This window comes from Schistocerca americana, chromosome 10, assembly GCF_021461395.2.
Source record: "Schistocerca americana isolate TAMUIC-IGC-003095 chromosome 10, iqSchAmer2.1, whole genome shotgun sequence".
In the NCBI taxonomy this organism is placed as follows: domain Eukaryota; kingdom Metazoa; phylum Arthropoda; class Insecta; order Orthoptera; family Acrididae; genus Schistocerca; species Schistocerca americana.
The window spans coordinates 112,734,129-112,752,650 of NC_060128.1; positions in this window are offsets into that span (position 1 = coordinate 112,734,129).

Below are 18,522 nucleotides of genomic sequence, written 5' to 3' on the forward strand. Positions count from 1 at the left end.
GTGGTCCTTATGCGAAATGAACGCTGGCGGCAGTAGAACCATTCTACAGTCAGCTTCAAATGCCGATTCTCTGAATTTTATTGATGCTGGCTCGCGAGAAGAACGTCGTCCTCCCTCCATGAATTCTCATTTGTGTTCACGAGGCATCTCTGTAATATTTGCGTGTTGCTCGAACCTACCGGTAACAAATGTAGCAGCCCGCCTCTGAATTACTTCGATCTCTTCCTTTAATCCGACCTGGTGTGGATCCCAAACAATCGAGCAGAACTCAAGAATAGGTCGCATTAGTGCTGTGTACGCGATCTCCCTTATAGATGAACCACACTTTCCAAAAATTTTTCCAATAAACCGATGTCGACTATTCGCCGTCTCTACTGCAATCTTTACATGCTCGTTTCACTTTATATCACTTTGCAACATTTTTAATAGACGTGACTATATCAAGCTGTATACTACTAATGCTGTATTCGAGACCCATGGAATATTTTTATTTCTCATCCGCATTAATTTACATTTTGCTACATTTAGAGCTAGCAGACATCATCACACTAGCAATTTTGTCCGAGTCATCTTGTATCCTCTTACACTGACTCAGGGACACCACCTTCACTTCACTGTCATCAGCAAACAACGGCATTCTCATGCTGTCCCTCACATCATTTATGTATACAGAAAGTAACAGCGGTACTGTCACACTTCCCTGTGCACTCCTGGCATTACCCTTGTCTCTGATGAACACTCGCCTGCAAGGAAAACGAACTGAGTTCTGTTGCTTAAGAAGTCTTCGAACCACTCACATACGCGCGTGCTTTCCTTAATAAATTACAGCGAGGCACCGTGTCAAACGCTTTCCGGAAATGTAGAAATATGTCTCTGCCGTTCATCCGAGGTTCGCAGTATATCACATGAGAAAATAGCAAACTGAGCTTCGGAAGAGCGATGCTTTCTAAATCCGCACCGATTTGTGGACAGGAGCTCTTCAGCCTCAAGGGAATATATTACATTCGAACTCAGAATAGGTTCAAGAAGTCTTCAGGAAACTGATGTTCAGGATATTGGTATGTAATTTTGCGGCTCCGTTCTTTTATCCTTATTATATACAGGTGTTTACGTGCTCTTTCTTCCAGTCTTGCCTGTGCGAGAGATCTGTGGTAGATGCAGGCTAAGTAAGGGGCCAATGCAGTGAAGTATTGTCCGTGTAATCGAATTAGGATACTATCCGAACCTGGCGATTTATTTGTTTTCAACTTTTCCGTTGCTTCTCTATTCCACGGACACCAATTTTTACGTTATCCATTTGGCAGTCTGTGCGACGATCAAACGACGATACGTTTGTACGATCTTCTTGCGTATATCGTTTCTTATACGCGAAATTTAACACTTTAGTTTTACTTGTGCTGTCTTCTATTGCCTCAGCAGATTGGTAGACAAGTCACGGTATAGATGCCTTCCACCCGGTTAGCGATTTAACGTCAGAGCAGAATTTTCTTGAGTTCTCCGCAAGATATTTCCCGAAGGTGTGACGGAGCAAGTTGTTGTATGCTTCACACACACATCATTTTACACGCTTCCGAATTTCTACCAACTTTTGCTTGTCAACATTAGCGCGTTCTCTTTTGACTTGAGAGTGCAACAATCTCCTCTTCCTCAACATTTTACGTTTCGGTTCTGAGCGCAAATGGTTCAAATGGCTCTGAGCACTATGGGACTTAACTTCTGCGGTCACCAGTCCGCTAGAACTGAGAACTACTTAAACCTAACTAACCTAAGGACATCACACACATCCATACCCGAGGCACGATTCGAACCTGCGACCGTAGCGGTCGCGCGGTTCCAGACTGTAGCGCCTAGAACCGCTCGGCCACCCCAGCTGGCTTCTGAGCGCACATTGTTGCTTAAAGTAAGCGGTTTCTGAAAGAACCGATTTTAGGTTTCTAATTATTATTTCCTGTAATAAACGTAGAAATCGAACAAAGGCTGAAAAATGACGACTCTTTCAGTTTCAAGACACACAGATCAAAATAAAAGAAAACTGTCCGTCCACCGTTCATTGCTTTTCTCGGAAGGTGATAGCCTAAATGGTTGAATACTACAAACAAATTATGAGTATTCTCCGACTGAGTTTAATTTTTGGAATTCTGCTCATAAATCGTGTTGTAATCGAAAACCATACCACTATTTGGACGTTCCGAATGGTCAACGCTAGAAAGTGAAAACTGGTTTTGCATGTTAATTTGTCTCAAAAGCTACAAGCAAATAAAGGCATATTACGTAGACACAGGCATCAGATCAGCTACCTTATATTTCTATTGTAAACTACGAATGAATTGTTAAGTTACAATGGTATTGGTGATACTGTCTCTGTAACCTCTGTCCAGATTTCAGTTGATGCCATCCTTCCATATATGCTCAGAGAGAAAACCCTTGGACGACAAGAGAGAGAACGTGTACATTACTATGTTCTGCAGAAATGATTAGCATTTCAGTCACATCGGTTCTGCATGTGTTTTGTTGTCTAGTAGACCATTGGGCCTGAAACTTGTTCCATGCGTCATGACATCGACACGTCTAAGGTGCAAATGGCGTTCTGCGGTTTAGCCATCGATGCTGCAGTCACCTGGTTCCAAAGTTCATCTGTGGGTCACAGCGCTGCACCCGCCGTTACACCGCATCCCGCACATTTTCGATTGGCGACAAGTCTGGTGATGTGGCGGGTCAGGGCAAAAGGCTGACATCCTGCGACACCAGGAAGGCACGTGTTCGTGTAGCTTTAAGTGTTCGTGCATTGTCTTGCTGAAAAATGCTGTCCTTGGTGTTGTGCAGAAAGGGTATGACTAAGAGTCGCAGGATGTCATTCACAGTGGCCACAGTGCGCTGGACACGCATCGCAACTGGGATTTGTGGTTGTACCCAATACCGCCCCACATCTTAAGGCATTGAGTTGGCAACGTATGTGTGAATGCAGTCACTGTGTTGCATCTCCCCCTGTCTGCGACGAAACAAAATGCAGCCATTAATTTCAAACAAACACAACCTGGATTCATCTGGAAACACTATCTGATGCCATACCTGTCTCCATTGGCATTGTTCCATACACCATTGTCATTTAGCTTCCTACACATTCGTCAAAGGTAGGTGGAGAAGGGGACGACGCGCACGTAACCCGTGATGTAATAAAGGCGACAGACTGTCACCACTCATAGTGTAGGATGTATTTAACCGTTCCACTGTTGGGCCAGAGCCAAGGAGGACGCAGGTCTGTCCTGCAATACTATTTGGATGAGGCGTCGAGCCGGCCGCGGTGGCCGAGCGGTTCTAGGCGCTTCGCTACGGTCGCAGGTTCGAATGATGTCTCGAGCATGGATGTATGTGATGTCCTTAGATTAATTAGGTTTAAGTGGTTCTAAGTTCTAGGGGACTGATGACCTCAGATGTTAAGTCCTATAGTGCTCAGAGCCATTTGAGCCATTTGAACCATTTTGGGCGTCGATCTTCTTTTTTGGGGGGAGGGGAGGGGGAGGGGATGTCTGACCCATCTCGTCGTGCTCTAAGGCCTTATGTGAACCATTCTGCACACACCCATTGCACTGCCAAAACTATTCGTCCCACACAAGCATCAGTTTCTCCAATGGATGTACCATATTCTCTCATGCCATTAATACGCCCTCTTTAAAACTCACTGATTTGAGAATACGGTTAGTGTATAAGTCTGCGAGGCATCCAGAACGTCTGCTCAAGTCACTCTAATCCATTACTTCGAGTTTACCGACAACAATAGCTGCAAGCCCATTTGACCGGTAGGTAGTGTTGCACCGAGATAAAGGTGCTGACCTTGAACCAGCGGGCCGACGTGGTTCAAATGCTGATCATTTCTGCAGAACATACTAACGTACATGTCCTGTGAATATGAATGTTCCATCTCTAGTCCTTCAAGATGTTCCAGTTTTTTCTGAACATGAGTGTATTTATCAGCCAGCCAGAAAACTCTTCTGCCTTGTGATGCAGTCCTATTAGGTTACGTGCGTACTCCTCTTGGCACACTGTTGTCCTGAGTTCGTATCGCCACCATTCACTCTACAGCCAGCTGTCTTTGGGATCTGTCGGTATGAGGTCTCATGTCAGTGGCTCGACCTTCCTCTCAGTCCTGTAGTGAACCTGGTTCGCCGAGGACGCTAAAGGTCAGGGAGCTGCGCGTTAGTCCAGAAGTGGCCAGTTGCTGTAACCGGAGGCGGCAGTAGCAACGCAGTGATACCTGTCAGGATGGATACACAGAGTAATGTAGCTGCTCCGTAGAGTCGTTGAGCGTCGGGGAGAACCGCTGATGCACCTCGTGTTGGTGCTACAGGTCAGTGTGCAGCGGTTGCCGCGATGGAGTTTGGGCTGCAAAGGGACAGATGAGTAGGTGTGGTCCGTTAACTGTGGGTTCTGCAGCACAAGGCGGCTCTACGCATTAGGGCTGTTTTCGATGACCAGCCGTGCGCTTAGGTGAGTGTAGCTGACTGTGCTGTTTAGGACGACGGCTCTCGTGAAGTACTGGGACTGGGCTCCCACCGTGGTACGACCAAGATGGCAGCAGATGCTCAGGGAGTGACCAGCAGGACGGGTGGACGCACCGCGCCTGGACAGTTTGCGGTTCACAGTTTGCAGATCATCCAGAAACGACCCTCAGTAGCTGGAGGACTGGCAGCACACCAGTCTTCTCGTCATCTGCGATGTTAAAGAAGGCTACATGGCAGATCATTGGTGGTGGTTGCATCAGAATCGCTGCATCTCAGCGTCAAAGTCAGCGAGCGGGCAGCAAGAAAACGATCAGCTACCAGCTTTTCGTAGTGTCACTGAAACTCAACAGACCGTCATTGCGTCTGGAGCTGGTGACACGGACAGAATAGGAGCATGACAGCGTGCTCAGGAACCTTGAAATCTCCGTTATTGAACAGCAGAACTCACTGTTCGACCCGATGGCTCTAGGTACTCGTACATGGCTGCGCGGGGTAACCGCGTGGTCTCAGGTGCCTTGCCACGGTTCGTGCCGATCACCCCGTCGGAGGTTTCAGTTCTCCCTCGGGCGTAGGTATGTGTGTTGTCCTTAGCGTAAGCTAAATTAGATTTAGTAGTGTGTAAGCCTAGGGACCCATGACCTCAGCAGTCTGGTCCCATAGGAACGTACCCACAAATTTTGTAGGTACATGAACGAATTTTCCCCGGTCTATTGGACTCGTGAGCACTCCTTGCCTCTATTGTTAGCTGTTGAGCTCGGGTATTTCTGCAACGTTTGACAATCACAGTAGTGCACTGGTGTTTCGAGTTCCGGGCCTTACTTCACACTGTGCTGTTATGACGTAATGTGGTGTTTACTCTTTTGTTCCCCTCCCTCAAGGGCAGTTTGGCAACGTTCCACTAACGCCTTGCTTTCTGCTACGTCGGCTGTACACTGTGTTGGCATACCGATTGACACACTGTTTCTGAGCTGGCCACTGGGCTCCCCAACTAAAAGCTTCAAAACATTTAGGTGTGCACACTAAATTCGGGGGTACAACAGTCTGAAAGTTTATAAAAATATACGATTCGACTTATCACTATGCCCTTGCACTCCCTCTGGTCCTAATGCGCATTCCGATTCCGTTGGAAAGGGTGTCAGAAAGCCTTTGTATTCTCTAATGAGGGAACCTGGTTCACAGCTTCTGTATTGGTCATTGACATCCTGGATACTGGCACTGCGACGGAATTGACATCTGCGGTGGTCCCATACATTTTCGATTGGAGACACTTACGGGGATCTTTGGGACCTCGCCTAATGCACACACGGTTCATAGACGTATATGCCACTTGTCTGTTGTGCTGTTGACAGACGGCACCTCTATACTGTCGCTCGGTAGTTAATTAAGGCAGAGGGTGTTCGTAACCGACCACGGTTCCCTCAGTCACTACCAGCCGTGGACTCAAGTCATGCCTGACTGCCCCCACACATCATGACGCCACAACTAACTCCAAAATACTGGAAGGATGGGACCTGCCCCCATGTTGCCGCCATGCTTGGCGTCGGTGGACATCTGGAGCCGTGCACAGCCGCGATTTATCGTTGAGCACAATGCGACTCCACTCACCAGGAGCCCGCGCGTCCCGGTAAGGGCAAGACTCCGAATGCAAGCGTTTCCGTTGTGTTGTTGACGGCAGCCCGTACAGGGTTAAGTGTCCGCCTGCTTAGCTGAGTGGTAACGTGTTTGCCTACCATGAAGCGGGCCCGGGTTCGATTCCCGGGTACTAGTTCTTCTCCGCTCGTGGACTAGGTGCTGTGTTGTGCTCATCACCCTCTCATCCTCATCACCGACGCTCAAGTCGCCCGATCTGGCGTCGACTGAAGTAAGGCTCGTAACTCGGCAGCCGAACTTCCCCGGATGGGGTCTCCTGGCCAACAATGCCACGCTTAACACATTGGGACCGAGCGAGGTGGCGCAGTGGTTAGCACACTGGACTCGCATTAGGGAGGACGACGGTTCAATCCCACGTCCGGCCATCCTGATTTAGGTTTTCCGTGATTTCCCTAAATCGCTCCAGGCAAATGCTGGGATGGTTCCTCTGAAAGGGCACGGCCGACTTCCTTCCCTGTCCTCCCCTAATCCGATGAGACCGATGACCTCGCTATTTGGTCTCTTCCCCCAAAAAACCAACCAACCAACACATTGGGCTCGGATTTTGGAGGACGACGGTTCAATCCCGCGTCCGGCCATCCTGATTTAGGTTTTCCGCGATTTCCCTAAATCGCTCCAGGCAAATGCTGGGATGGTTCCTCTGAAAGGGCACGGCCGACTTCCTTCCCTGTCCTCCCCTAATCCGATGACACCGATGACCTCGCTGTTTGGTCTCTTCCCCCAAAAAACCAACCAACCAACACATTGGGCTCGGATTTTGGAGGACGACGGTTCAATCCCGCGTCCGGCCATCCTGATTTAGGTTTTCCGCGATTTCCCTAAATCGCTCCAGGCAAATGCTGGGATGGTTCCTCTGAAAGGGCACGGCCGACTTCCTTCCCTGTCCTCCCCTAATCCGATGAGACCGATGACCTCGCTGTTTGGTCTCTTCCCCCAAAACACCAACCAACCAACACATTGGGCTCGCATTTTGGAGGACGACGGTTCAATCCCGCGTCCGGCCATCCTGATTTAGGTTTTCCGTGATTTCCCTAAATCGCTTCTGGAAAATTCTGCGATGGCTCCTTTGAAAGGGCACGGCCGACTTCCTTCCCCATCATTCCCTAATCCAATGAGATCGATGACCTCACTGTTTGGTCTCTTGCACCAAATCAACCCCAACAATGCTACACGATCATTTCATTTTATTTTGCAGGGTGAAGTAAATATCTAGTTCGTCTGCTGCTGGTGTACAACCAATGGTGCACGACAGCAAAAAATGTTCATGGATCGTTCCTTGCGTTTGTCAGACGTGGTGCATTGGAACCTTCACGACAAGTGCGTCAAGCAATCCCAATGCCCCACAAATATGTGGATGGTTCTCAATTCGACAGTGAGCTAAATGGAGGGCCTTCCAAACTCTGTCAAGTGCTGAAAACGCTGTCTTCCACGAGTACATAAGATATCCGTGTCCTTCAAAATATTCAGTCAATATCCAAGGCAGTTCATGCGCCATGTGACAACATTACCGAATGCGGGTATCGTGAGGAGTGCTCCAGGGAAGTGTGACGGTGCTCCTATTATTTTCGACCTACATAAATGATCTGGCAGGCAGGGTGGGCAGCAATCTGTGATTGTTTCCTGATGATGCTGTGGTCTTGGGATGGTGGCGCGGTTGAGAGATTATAGGATGATGACTCGGACGAAATTTCTAGCTGGTGTGATGAATGTTACCACTAAATGTAGAAAAATGTAAGGTAATGCCGATGAATAGGGCGAACAATCCTTTAATGTCCTGGTACAAGGTAGCAGTCTCCTGCCTGTCACAGTCGAGTCGTTTAAATATCTGCGCGTATCATCGCAAACCGATGTGGAGACGCGCGTGAAGATTGCGGTAGGGAGGACGAATGGCCGACTTCGATTTATTGGGAGAATTTTAGAAAACTGTAGTTCATCTCTAAAGGAGACCGCATATAGGACGCTAGTACGGCATATTCTTCAGTACCGCTCGCGTGTTTTGGATCCACACCAGATCTGATTAAAGGAAGACATCGAAGCAAGTCAGAGGCGGGCTGCTAGGTTTGCTACCGATAGGTTCGAACGCAGGAAGTGTTACTGAGATGATTCAGGAACTCAAATAGGAATTACGGTATATTGATAATTTTTACGTATGAACCGTCTGACAGCAACTGAATAAAACACAATTTTAGTGCCATACGCGTTTCTCCTTTATTTTCTGTAAGGCATCATCAGTGGCCTCGAATATGTACATATGTTTGCTATTTAATTTACATTTTTGTCACTACCTATAGATTATAAACAGTTCTGGTGGTTGCTATTTCCTATTAAGTAGTAATTTTTTGAACTGTACTTACAGGTTGCGTAAACAATTTCTTACATATTACGCTCCTGTTGTATTTTTCGTGTTGTTCTTCTTCTTATGAATGCCAATTTGCGGTTTTTCTCGCACATTCCACAACACTATGAACTGAACACTTGTTTCAATGCAATGTTTTGGTTCCTGTTGCCGACAGTCAAATGTTTTTGCCAAAGATCGAATGTTATTGCCAAACTTTGGAGTGTAATTATTGAAGTATCTGTGATCTGTTCGTATATGCATTTGTGTGTGTGTGTGTGTGTGTGTGTGTGTGTGTGTGTGTGTGTGTGTGTGTGTGTGTGTGTGTGTCCAGAAAGGTGAAGGGGGAAGAGTTTTTTTTGTTTTATCTTATTTCCTTTATTAAGTGCATTAGGGAGCTGTGCTGATGTGTGTTTGTTCATATATCACATGTTTGGTTTCTGCTATGGCTTTCTGGGTGTGGAAGTTTTCTTGTGTTTGTATAAGATGTTTGTCATTTTTTCTTATTCTCATTATTTTCATTTCTTGTACCATGTTTGTAGGGTGATGGTTATGGTGTCTTAAATGTTCTGCAAATGTGGAATGGTTTGTTTCACACTTCCAACATCTGATATGTTCTTTGTATCGTGTTTCAAAATTCCTGCGTGTCATGCCTATGTTGAAGATGTCAAATAGGAATTCCTGGAGGGAGGGCGACGTACTTTTCGAGGAACGCTATTGAGAAAATTCAGAGAACTGACTGCGGAAAGATTCTGCGGCCACCAACATACATTTCGCGTAAAGGCGACGAAGATACGAAAAATTATAGGCTCGTATGGAGGCATATAGACAGTTTTTTTTTCGGCACTCAGCGAGTGGAACAGAAATGAAAATGACTAGTAGTGGTACAGGGTACTCTCCGCTACGCACTATACGGTCGCTTGCGGAGTAATGTGTATCCGACCAGGCCAGGTAACAACACAAAGCATGAAGTATAGTAATGGACTCAGGTGGCTGTTCTACCTGTCACAGAAAAATGCAATTCTAATCATTTACGTACCCGCTGATCGTACGTAGTGTAAGAAGTTACAATGCAGCCGACCACGTCTACTGGGTGCTTCACTTTCTTTGTCAGGCAGCGTATAGTAAGTATTACAAGATTTGGCCTACTTCCATTACCTCGGCGTCATATCTGTAATACAGGGAGCCGCCCGGGATTACCCGAGCGGTCTAAAGCGCTGCAGTAATGCACTGTGCGGCTGGTCCTGGCGGAGGTTCGAGTCCTCCCTCTGGCATAGGTGTGTGTGTTTGTCCTTAGGATAATTTAGGTTAAGTAGTGTGTAAGCTTAGGGACTGATGACCTTAGCACTTAAGTCCGATAAGATTTCACACACATTTGACTTTTTTTTTTTTTTTTCAATAACGCACTTAGACTATCTGTATGTCCACATAGCTTTAGCTGTACTAGTGTATTACTGATACTGATGACGATATACGCATGTGAGACCTGGAAAATGTCAGAAAATCGGCACACAAGCTCAATATTTGTCACCAGCTATGCTTGAGGTGAATTTTCTACATGAGTTACTGCGACCACCTTTCAAATGATCAAGTGCGGAGAAGTCCTCCTCTACGCAGTCTGCACAAAATTGTTGCTGAAAGTAAACCGAAGGTTGCGGCTTGTGACCTACGCATGAGAGCGGGGTTTGGGGAAATCAGCACTTTCGTGGATTCCAACGGATGGATGCCGAGGTAGAAAATGATGGCCATGGACTTGGAGGAATTTGAAAACCTGGCTGCTGCTAGAAATTGGTGGAGATAGCTTGTTGCCAGATACGTTATGTAGCACTGCAGAAAATAGACTTAAGTAAAAGTTTTACATTATACCATAATGACACTGTGTCCGAGTTTCTCTCAGTTCATTTCTATATGAAGAGAAGCCAAACCGTCGGGATAGCCCAGGAATATTAACGAAAAATTTCAGACGTGCCATACAAGAGCCACTAGGCCGGTCATCCGTGCACCGACTCCCAGAATTACCCAAATCCGTAGTTCTTAGCATTGCCGAATTAGTGTAGAACCACGAAGTGTGACAGTGAAGTTAGCTGCTGCGCGGTTGGCACTTCTGGCAACAGCGACGGTGGAAATTCTCCGCAAGCACCGCTTTAACGCGCCCGAGAGAGAGAGAGAGAGAGAGAGAGAGAGAGAGAGAGAGAGAGAGAATAAAAAATAAAGGGGCAAAAAACCAACCTCCAGCAAGTTCGCGTAAAATCTGGGGAGCTGGCTTCTGCGGAGTAAATTACGAGTTTAGTTTGGGAACGCCGAACAAACACGGCGGGTTTTAATGCGCGATGCAGCGGCAGATTAAATCGGAGAAGGAACGGCTGCACTGGAATTCCAGCAAGGTGTACAACTGGAAACTACCCGCCACGTGGAAGCAAGTTGGGGCGATAGGGAAAGTGACGCATTGTGCCTTTCTCTAATACTTCACAACTCGCCTCATGGTGTGTGTGGTGGAGGATACTTCATGTACTCCTTATCCTATCACCAAACGTTTCACAGGTAGAAAGAATATCGGTACGTACCACATGCCCGCCCCTCTAGCCGGGCGGTCTAACGCGCTGCTTCCTGGGCGGGAAGGCGTGGCGGTCCCGGGCACGAATCTGCCCGGCAGATTAGTTTCGAGGTCCGGTGTGCCGGGCAGCCTGTGAATGGTTATTAAGGCGGTTTCCCATCTGCCTCGGCGAATGCGGGCTGGTTCCCCTTATTCCGCCTCAGTTACACTATGTCAGCGATTGCTGCTCAGACAGTGTCCACGTATGCGTGCAGAATAAGTGCTCTACCACGCTAACATCTGCTCCATCGTATCTACTTCCCCTATTTAATATACACACACACACTCACATAAATACACTCCTGGAAATTGAAATAAGAACACCGTGAATTCATTGTCCCAGGAAGGGGAAACTTTATTGACACATTCCTGGGGTCAGATACATCACATGATCACACTGACAGAACCACAGGCACATAGACACAGGCAACAGAGCATGCACAATGTCGGCACTAGTACAGTGTATATCCACCTTTCGCAGCAATGCAGGCTGCTATTCTCCCATGGAGACGATCGTAGAGATGCTGGATGTAGTCCTGTGGAACGGCTTGCCATGCCATTTCCACCTGGCGCCTCAGTTGGACCAGCGTTCGTGCTGGACGTGCAGACCGCGTGAGACGACGCTTCATCCAGTCCCAAACATGCTCAATGGGGGACAGATCCGGAGATCTTGCTGGCCAGGGTAGTTGACTTACACCTTCTAGAGCACGTTGGGTGGCACGGGATACATGCGGACGTGCATTGTCCTGTTGGAACAGCAAGTTCCCTTGCCGGTCTAGGAATGGTAGAACGATGGGTTCGATGACGGTTTGGATGTACCGTGCACTATTCAGTGTCCCCTCGACGATCACCAGTGGTGTACGGCCAGTGTAGGAGATCGCTCCCCACACCATGATGCCGGGTGTTGGCCCTGTGTGCCTCGGTCGTATGCAGTGCTGATGGTGGCGCTCACCTGCACGGCGCCAAACACGCATACGACCATCATTGGCACCAAGGCAGAAGCGACTCTCATCGCTGAAGACGACACGTCTCCATTCGTCCCTCCATTCACGCCTGTCGCGACACCACTGGAGACAGGCTGCACGATGTTGGGGCGTGAGCGGAAGACGGCCTAACGGTGTGCGGGACCGTAGCCCAGCTTCATGGAGACGGTTGCGAATGGTCCTCGCCGATACCCCAGGAGCAACAGTGTCCCTAATTTGCTGGGAAGTGGCGGTGTGGTCCCCTACGGCACTGCGTAGGATCCTACGGTCTTGGCGTGCATACGTGCGTCGCTGCGGTCCGGTCCCAGGTAGACGGGCACGTGCACCTTCCGCCGACCACTGGCGACAACATCGATGTACTGTGGAGACCTCACGCCCCACGTGTTGAGCAATTCGGCGGTACGTCCACCCGGCCTCCCGCATGCCCACTATACGCCCTCGCTCAAAGTCCGTCAACTGCACATACGGTTCACGTCCACGCTGTCGCGGCATGCTACCAGTGTTAAAGACTGCGATGGAGCTCCGTATGCCACGGCAAACTGGCTGACACTGACGGCGGCGGTGCACAAATGCTGCGCAGCTAGCGCCATTCGACGGCCAACACCGCGGTTCCTGGTGTGTCCGCTGTGCCGTGCGTGTGATCATTGCTTGTACAGCCCTCTCGCAGTGTCCGGAGCAAGTATGGTGGGTCTGACACACCGGTGTCAATGTGTTGTTTTTTCCATTTCCAGGAGTGTACATGCATACATACCGGGTCATCAAAAAGTCAGTATAAATTTGAAAACTGAATAAACCACGGAATGATGTAGATAGAGAGGTAAAAATTGACACTCATGCTTGGAATAACATGGGGTTTTATTAGAACAGAAAAAAAACAAAGTACTGCTAGACGCGTGAAAGATCTCTTGCGCGCGTCGTTTCGTGATGATCGTGTGTTCAGCCACCACTTTCTTCATGCTTGGCCTCCCAGGTCCCCAGACCTCAGTCCGTGCGATTATTGGCTTTGGGGTTACCTGAAGTCGCAAGTGTATCGTGATCGACCGACATCTCTAGAGATGCTGAAAGACAACATCCGACGCCAATGCCTCACCGTAACTCCGGACATGCTTTACAGTGCTGTTCACAACATTATTCCTCGATTACAGCTATTGTTGAGGAATGATGGTGGACATATTGAGCATTTCCTGTAAAGAACATCATCTTTGCTTTGTCTTACTTTGTTATCCTAATTATTGCTATTCTGATCGGATGAAGCGCCATCTATCGGACATGTTTTGAACTTTTGTATTTTTTTGGTTCTAATAAAACCACATGTCATTCCAAGCATGTGTGTCAATTTGTACCTCTCTATCTACATTATTTCGTGATTTGTACAGTTTTCAAATTTATACAGACTTTTTGATCACCCAGTACGTAAATCTAACATAGAATATGAGCATTGATCGGTTTACCCAGCGTTTGGAAAAGTTTTATTTACAAACTCAGAAACTAAGGAAGTGGTATGAAGCGTAATCCTATCAAAGCAACCTTTTTCACTTAGAACTGATGAGCTTTGACACTCGTAAAGAAACAGACGCGGTTTCGTTTTGGACAACACAGTCAGGTTTCGTACGAAGAGTGTTCTCGCTGTTAATCACGCCTTACCCATATCCGATCGCCGCGAAGAAAACTCTTTCAGTTAAGAAGCAGCAAAATATCACCAGAAGGACATTACGTAACACTAGAACCAATTTACGAACGAACCAACCACTATAGAGTCAGACGTTTCCTCCTCTTGCATCTCAGAGTACTTGACCTCAAATTTCTGTTTAACTACCTGTTCTGTGTTCGATGCATGGTTACAAGCTTCTAGACCGCCCTGTGCAGCTGCTGCGAGCGGATGCATGTGAGCAGATATTCATTCCACGCTCCATACGTGAATGAAATGGGCTGAAATTTTAATGTGTGTTATAGTGCAAACTGTGCTCAGATATGCAATTCATAATGGTTTTGACTGTGTCCTATGGATGTATGTATAGAAAGTAGTTAGTTACTTGCCTAATTTAGTTAGTGAGTACATGTTCTACAGATCATTTGAACGATTCTTTTATCGCAGTGATGTGGAACGAGTCAGGGCACGGGATATGTATACATGATTACATTAACGGACTTACTACTGTTAATGCTACTCGTGGAACTACATTTAATAAACGAGCTTGTCTTTACTGGTTGTCGGTGACGCCCGGTGGGAATGTGGGTCTGCTAGAAGGCGTGCAGAAAGAGTCAGCGCAGCCACGATTAACAGTGCCCTGATGGCACAGTGGTCAACGCAATTGCCTATTAAGCAGAAGGGTCAGGGTTCGAATCCCGGTCTGGTACACATTTTCACTCCTCGCCGCTGACGCATGAAGTCCCGAGGAAGCTGAAATAAATATTCCTTTTCTTTGCACATTTACGTCTACGTGATTACTGTACTATTCACAATAAAGCGCTAGGCAGAGGGTTCAATGAACCACATTCAAGCTGTCTCTCTACCGTTCCACTCTTGAACGGCGCGCGGAAAAGACGAGCACTTAAATTTTTCTGTGCGAGCCCGGATTTCTCTTGTTTTATCGCGATGATCATTTCTCCATATGTAGGTGCGTGGCAACAGAATGTTTTCGCAATCGGAGGAGAAAAGTGCTGATTTAAATTTCATGAGAAGATCCCGCCGCAACGAAACACGCCTTTGTTTTAATGATTGCCACTCCAATTCAGGCATCATGTCTGTGGCACTATCTCCCCTATTTCGTGATAAAACAAAACGAGCTGCCCTTCTTTGTACTTTTTCGATGTCATCCATCAGTCCCACCTGATGCGGATCCCACACCGCACAGCAATACTCCAGAATAGGGCGGACAAGCGTGGGGTAAGCAGTCTCTTTGGTAGAACTGTTCCACCTTCTGAGTGTTCTGCCAATGAATCACATTCTTTGGTTTGCTCTATCCACAACATTATCTATGTGATCGTACCAATTTAGGTTATTTGTAATTGTAATCTCTAAGCATTTGGTTGAATTTACAGCCTTCAGGTTTGTATGACTTACTGGGTAATCGAAATTTAGCTTATTTCTTTTAGTACTCATGTGAATAACTTCACTCTTTTCTTTATTCCGGGTCAATTGCCACTTTTCGCACAATACAGATATCTTATCTAAATCATTTTGTGATTCGTTTTGGTCATCTGATGACTTTACACGACAGTAAACGACAGAATCATCTGCAAACAATCTAAGACGGCTACTCAGATTGTCTCCTACGTCGTTAGTATAGATCAGGAACAATAGAGGGCCTGTAACACTTCCTTGGAGAAAGCCGGATATTACTTCTGTTTTACTCGATCACTTTCCGGCTTTCACTACGAACTGTGACCTTTCTGAAAGGAAATCACGAACCCATTCGCAGAACTGAGGTGATATTCCATAGGCACGCAGTTTGGTTAGAAGGCGGTTGTGAGAAACGGCGTCGAAAGCCTTCTGGAAATCTAGAAATATGGAATCAATTTGACGTCCCCTGCCGATAGCACTTATTACTTTATGTGTATGAACTAGTTGTTTTTCACAATAACGATATTTTCTGAATCCGTGCTGAGTATGTGTCAATAAATCGTAACACAGTATATGTTCCAAAACCCTACTGCAAATCGACGTTAGTGATATGGGCCTGTAATTCAGCTTCTTACTCCTATTTCCCTTTTTGGTTATTGGTGTAGCTTGACCAATTTTCCAGTCTTTAGGTACGCATTTTTCTGTGAGAGAGCGATTGTATATAATTTCTAAATATGTAGCTATTGTACCAGCATACTCTGAGGGGAACCTGACTGGTATACGATCTGGACCGAAGGCCTTGCCTTTATTATGTGATTTAAGCTGCTTCGTTACACCGAGGATATCTACTTTTATGTGTCACATCTTGGCACTTGTTTTTCACTGGAATTCAGGAATATTTACTTCGTCTTCTTTGTTGAAGGTGTTTCGGAAAATCGTGTTTAATAACTCTGCTTTAGTGGCAGTGTCATCAGTAATTTCACTATTGTTATCGCGCAGTGAAGGTATTGATTACATCATGCCACTGGTGTGCTTTTTGTATGACCAGAATCTCTTTGGGTTTTCTGCAGGGTTCGGAGACAGAGTTTCGTTGTGGAAATTATTAAAAGCCTCTCGGATTGAAGTACGCGCTATATTTCGAACTTTTGCGAAACTTTGCTAGTCTTTGGGTATCTTTGGTATCTCTCAATTGCCGTCGATACTACCTCTTTGAAATCATTCCACATCTTTTCTATGCTGACATTATCAGATCGGAAGGAGTGGAGCCCATCTCTTAAAAAGGCATTTTTATCATCCTTTTTAAATAGATGTACTTTGGTGTCTCTTTTTGACGGTTGTGGGTGTTACGGTATTCAGCCTAGCAGCAAGTGCCTTGTGGTCGCTAATCCCTGTATACATGATGATAATCCCTCTTTGTCCAGAATTATTTGTTGCTAAGAGATCAAGCATGCTTTCGCAACCACTTACGCTTCGAGTAGCCTCCTGAACTAATTGTTCAAAATAATTTTCTGAGAAATCATTCAGTATAATTTTGGGTGAATTTTTATGCCTTCCGGCGGCTTTAAACGTATAATTTTTCCAGCATATCGAGGGTAGATTGAAGTCACCACCGACTACAGTCGCATGAGTGGGGCACCTATTTGAAATGAGACTCAAGTTTTCTTTGAACTGTTCAGCAACTATACCTTCTGAGTCGGGGGTCGGTAAAACGATCCAATTAATAGTTTAGTCAGCTTCTGAAGTATAACGTCTACAAGGGGCGTTGGAAAGAGGTCGGGGGATTGGGGGGGGGGGGGGGGAAATTGTTCTTGGAGGATATAGCCCCCCCCCCCAATGGAGTATCATATTACACTGGATAAAATGACTTCAGTAATGAGTGAATATATTACTCCATCAGATTCAACCCTTTTTTTATAATTATGTAGCAATATAGGTTGCAATGTATTTAGAACACATTTTAACAAAAGAATAAGAGCGACAAACAGCTTACTATCTAAACCAATAAAGATTATGTAACTTAAAATGGGCGTCTTATTATTTGTTAATGCACATTTTTTACCACGAAATCGAAAACAGTTATCAAAAATTGTTTTAAGCAACGCCAAATTTTACCAATTTGTCGGTGAAGGACTCCAACCTTTTTTTAAAGCGATATTCTATTCCCCAAATCCCCTCCCCCCCATTACCCCCACCCCCTCCACACCCCTTTGATCGACTTCTAGAATCGCCCCTGACCCAAAGTATTTCGCAGGAACTATCTACTTCAGTTTCACTATAAGGTAACTACTTCTGACAGCTATAAATACTACACGATCAACTGTATTTAATCTCTCCTTTCTGAACACTGTTTGGACGTTATTTGCGATTTTAGCCAGCTTTCCGTACCGATAAGTCTTTGAGCTTCAGTGCTTTCTATTAGGGCTTAGAGCTCTGGTTCTTTCCCAACACAGCTACGACAGTTTACAACTACAGTACCGATTGTTCCTATGACTACCTTATTGTGTTTTGCCTGCCCCCTTTTCTCGATAGACTGAACTTTCTCAGCATAACCGTCGACCGCCAGAAAAACTTCACTTACACCAGTACCTATGTTTGAATTGCTCAGTCGGTAGAGTGCCTGGCCGCCAAAGGCAAAGGTCCTAGGTTGGAGACCCGGTCCATTGCGCAGTTTTAGTCTGCCAGAATGTTTACAATCAGTGCACACTCTCCCTAAATGACAAAATTCATTTTGAATCCTATTTTTAATTTTTTCCTGCGGAAAGTCTCGATCATCGCTTGAACCAGATTGTTGCGATACGAGGACAGAACACAGAGTAGTCTGGAACTTTTCGACACAGTGTTTGAGCAGAGAAAAGGCGGAAGCTATAAACCCTCTGGCCTCCAGCTGCAGACGCTAGCCACTCGCCTAGACGAGACGGGCAGCAAACTACCGCCTTATAGATTGCCAGCCCGGATAACAGATGGGTCCCGCAACACCACGGCGCGGATAGCTTTATCGCTTGCTGGAAGGAGCGCAGATCCCGCACGCCTGTTATCCGACCGTAAGTCTCAGGATTAGATGATCATTTTAGTTTGGTTTTTCAGTTTATTTTGTAAGTTAGGTGCGTGCTGAAATTTTATTCTCAGTAGATTCCTATTGACTTGGAATTCATTTTCACATTCTTTAGTCTTCAGTACACCAACACAGCAAATTCGGAACAACACATCTGGCTCTCTTAATACATTCCATTTACAAGAGTGTAATAAAAGCAGACACTGTCAAGTTGGAGTATGCGATCCATTATGAAATATTGTTTTTTTTTTTGTTTATTCATAGGTGGCTTAATGACATTTTTTTGACTACCAATTCGGCTCATATGGGTATCATCACAACTAGCATTTTGTTACTAAAGTATCGT